Here is a 4,509-nt window from a genome sequence, read left to right as displayed (position 1 = left end):
CCAAGATAATGGCTTATTAAAGACAGCACAATGCCGTCAAATATGAGTGGTGTTTTACCTGGAGGGATGTTTTATGGATGGCAGGTTGAGAGAGAAGCAGGCACCAATGTGGCCGATATAGCGGCCGATATTTGGCATTTTTAAAATATCGGCATCGGCCGATAAGTTTTCCTGTTTATGCTGTGCTTTATGCATTTGCCCACTGCCATATTCATGTCATTTTCACTGTGTGCTGTATGTAAAATGAGTGTTACCTTGGCTTTATTTGAAAAAATGTGATTCCTAATGCACACAAACTTCCCAGAATACTGAGTGCCCTGTTGGTTACAGTGTTTACTTCCTTTTTTATTATATTTTTTATTAAATATTTATTTTATTATACATCAAAAGTATAAGTATGTTTATTTAACACATTTACTTTTTAATAAATTTTCAAATGATTTCAAATTTCTTAAACATTAATTAAAATAAATAAAATTATATCGGCCATCGGCCACCCTGCTTTCCAAGATATCGGCATCGGCTGTCAAAAAACCAATATCGGTCGACCACTAGGCACCATCATGATACGCCTCCAGGCAACGGCTTTCTGTCTCCAGAGTCATACACACAGTAATAACTGCCACAAAACAAACACAAACACACATTGCTGCTGACAAAAGCATGCTTTACAGAATATAAAAGATGATCCTATAAGAAAACAATTCCACACAACCTGTTCTACACTTACTGTTGCAGAAAACACTGAATGAGACCCTGGATTTCATTCTATACAAAGTGGCTGCCCTGAATTAGTTACACAGACACATCCAGTCAAAAACTTCACATTAACACTCTTCAGGTTAATGCAGACTCCTAGGTTACCTTGCAGGGATGTTTGTGCATTTCCTCTTCAAAGCAGATTGGAGGTGGAAGCACATGACTGTCCTACAGAAATAACACACACATCTGAATCACTCCTGCAACAACAAGTGATCACATTTTGACGATAATTATAAATACAAAGATTGTTTCTCTAAAATGACATGCGCTGCTTAATTATGCACAGGTAAATAGGATCAATTTTGATTTCTTGTTAAAGGAGACATATTATGCCCCTTTTTACAATATGTAATATAAGTCTCAGGTGTCCCCAGAATGTATCTGTGAAGTTTCAGCTCAAAATACCCCACAGATCTTTTATTATATAATTGTGAAAATGCTTATTTTGAGTGGAAGCAGAAACACGCTGTTTTTCGGGCCTGTCTCTTTAAATGCAAATGAGCTGCAGCCCCGCCCCCTTTTCCAGAATAGAGCTGCGCCATTACAGCTTGTACCTGCTAAAAAACATGTTTTGGTTCTGATTATCATGTTTATCGTGCTGAAATCATGCGTTTTAAACCATATTAGTTTAAACTTCTTATGTATGGTTTTCTGAGTGCACACATCCGAAGCACACGGACAGAAAGCGGCTGTCACAGCATGTGAGTACTGAACTAAGTTCTCATATACACACAAGTTTACGTTAAAAACACACATGAGTTACAAAAACAGTCGGTTATGTCTGTGGAGGTAAACAGCTGGGAAATGAATCGCATGTTTATTTTAGATCTGTTTGGCAGCAGCAATATACATTAAATAAATCAATAAATCCACTGCTCTCTTGTCTCCTCTGAGGCTGGGACTGTAAATAGTGTTCTGTGCTCATCTGTGCAGCCAATGACAGAACAGTTAGCATGTTTTGCTCAAACTTTCGCCATGGCATTAGAGCTGGTACGCCGTTGTCGCTTGCAAAATCAAAATGTTGGCGCAGTGGGTGGAAACTTACAGATTAAGGGACGGTAATATTATAATGAGATCCCTTTGCAACGTCACTAGGGGAGCAAAAATCAGACCCGCTCATTTTTCCAGATGCTTGCAGAAAAAGGCTTACCAAAACAAAGTTACTGGGTTAATCTTTTTCACGTTTCCTTGGTTGGTAGATGCACCAGGGACCTGATTATAGCACTTAAAACCTGGAAAAGTCAGATTTTCATGATATGTCACCTTTAACTTTAAATGTCTGTATTACAGTTGGGAAAGTGTCCAATTGGCAGCCAGCCTAGAATCAGGCTTCCTGTCCTTGACCAAATAAATGATTGACTGACTTTATTTCTGACAAACACTAATAATTGTACCATACATTGAGTCCTGTTAATTCAAAACATTATTAAAAAAAACCCCAAAAAAACTCTCACCAGTCTAAGAAGCCTGGGAAATCGCTCCCGAACAGTACTGTCACAAGACAAGTAAGACAAGAGGAAAACAGTGATGCACCTGATCATTACAGCAGCCACACACACCACACTCCACCTGTGCACTCACAAGCCATTTCTCCTGGTTTTTATTTGTTTATTGTGTATGCAAATACAACAAATGATCTCTGAAATGTGTTATAAAATCCTTTGAAACAATATTGTGCCAGGTTCATTACAGAATAACATTTTTTATCCCTATTTGCAACACTCACTCTGGGTGGATTGGTTCAGTTTTTAGATTGTAAACCCAAATTTCCCACTGCTGTCACTCACCTACACCCCAACATGAACAAAACACACTATTATCACAAGATAATAATAATCTTTCACCTAGAAATGGCTTACGGAAACATTCTGTGAACATTAAACTAGAATAAGAGAAAGTATTTTTACTTCAACAGACAGAAAAGTTCTCAAATGACTTTGTTAATGAAAGCAATGCAAGTTCAGTAAAAAAAAAATCTTTTGTGTTGGATGCTGTGACTTTATTGTACATTTATGAATGCAGATGAGCGTATTTAAGCAAAAATTATGACTGCAGTAGGTTATCGACTCAATAGGTTATCAGAAAAAGCAGGGCTATTCAATTGGCGGTGCGTGGGCCAAACCCGGCCCGCCATTCATCTTCATCTGAGAGAAGAGTATGTACGGGTCGCACTTGCACCTTGAATTGTTGAATTCTTGAATTTTGCACTGAACAAAAGGAACTTCTGAAGAGAAATAGCACATACACTGGACAAAGAATACTTTGAAAGGCTGTGCATTCAGCTGTGTACGCATGAAAACCTAAGTATACTTTGGGCTTAATACAACGTTTAGTCCCAGACACTATTATTAAACGGTGCTGCAACATCAAGTGATCGGTGTTTAAATCTGACACGCACATATCTGTTACAAGCCGCAAATCACTCTATTAAACTAGTTTAAAATCAGATGAAACAGCCTCCATATTCCCAACAATGAATGTGCAATGTTTGAACAAGTTAGAATTAAATCCCCAAATCACCATCCTTACAAACATTCACCATGAATGTACTGCAGTTACACTGCATTAACCATGGTGTTTTGGCAGAAATGTCATATATTCACATTGAATTCCAAAGTATTAATATATTTGTGTATTAAACTGTATTAGGGGAATAAGGAAATGTCATTCATTTTTGTTATAAAACTATGGCAGTTTCTTTGTGTGTGAGTGTGCATAGTTTTTACCAATATTGTTTTAAAACAAGTACAGTTTTATAGAAACCTTAACCATAATCATTGATGCATTTAATTGTGTTAGTGAGGAGGAGCCATGGATGGTTTTACCTTTGGCCACACTGTCAGAATACTTTAACCCTATACAAATTAGGTGTTAACTTTTTATAGACATTACTGTTGTTAATATCAGTTCGCTTTACTGCTGAATATGCAATTCAGTTTAATTTCTCATTTTATAGCCCTCCCACCCCCTTGGCCCACATTAGATTTTCAGTTCGATAATCTGGCCCTCAAATGAAGCTAACTGAATAGCCATGAAATAGTCTTGGCATTGATGCCCTAATATCCATCAAAAAAGTAGGAAAACAGCCAATGAAACCCAGCTTAACATAGCCATTAATATAAAGTTAGTTATGAGAGAAACAGTAATACAATGAAACTGATCCCAACAGCTCCAAAAAGTCGCCTTTACACCTGTACCGACTTCCCACATAGACATAAACAAACCTCATTTTTTATTCTCAATTTTTTTTTCTAGTAGGATACATTTATTCCTGTTTTCAGGAGCATTTCCCAACTCACAATCTCTAGCATGAAAATTTTTTCCTAAGCCATTTGAATACAATAACATGGAGTTTTGGACAATTCATCTTCCTTCCATCAACTTCCTTCTTGATCTATTCCGCCAAGACCAAATACATTAACATTGTCATGCACATTACCATGCCAATCCCTCCGAGAGTTGTCATGACAGAATTAAATTTGTGTTTAACCATATACATTTACAAAGTAAAAATTTCATACAAATCTTTATTAAAAATGTGTATATTTGATATTGCTTGGGGTTAAATGTATCTATTTAACCATATGCATTTACAAATACACATCATATTTTAACATTTATTTATTTATTATTATTGTTATTATTTCTTTGCCTTTTAAGCATTGGCATTTCCTTTAGAAATTACAAATCTTTATTTCTAAAATTTGATATTGCTTTGGCACAATTCATGGATGTTTGTGTGTGTGT

At 36.3% G+C, this 4,509-nt stretch overlaps 1 pseudogene; it reads right to left on the bottom strand.

Moving 5' to 3' along the window:
* Nucleotides 1–4,509, bottom strand: part of LOC107718495 (nuclear RNA export factor 1-like) — a 17,607-nt pseudogene that overhangs the window by 2,440 nt on the left and 10,658 nt on the right.

Source organism: Sinocyclocheilus rhinocerous, unplaced genomic scaffold (genome assembly GCF_001515625.1).
Source record: "Sinocyclocheilus rhinocerous isolate Xijiao unplaced genomic scaffold, SAMN03320098_v1.1 scaffold2378, whole genome shotgun sequence".
In the NCBI taxonomy this organism is placed as follows: Eukaryota; Metazoa; Chordata; class Actinopteri; order Cypriniformes; family Cyprinidae; genus Sinocyclocheilus; species Sinocyclocheilus rhinocerous.
Note: the sequence above shows the minus strand (reverse complement) of the source record. Positions and strands in the feature narration are given on the sequence as shown.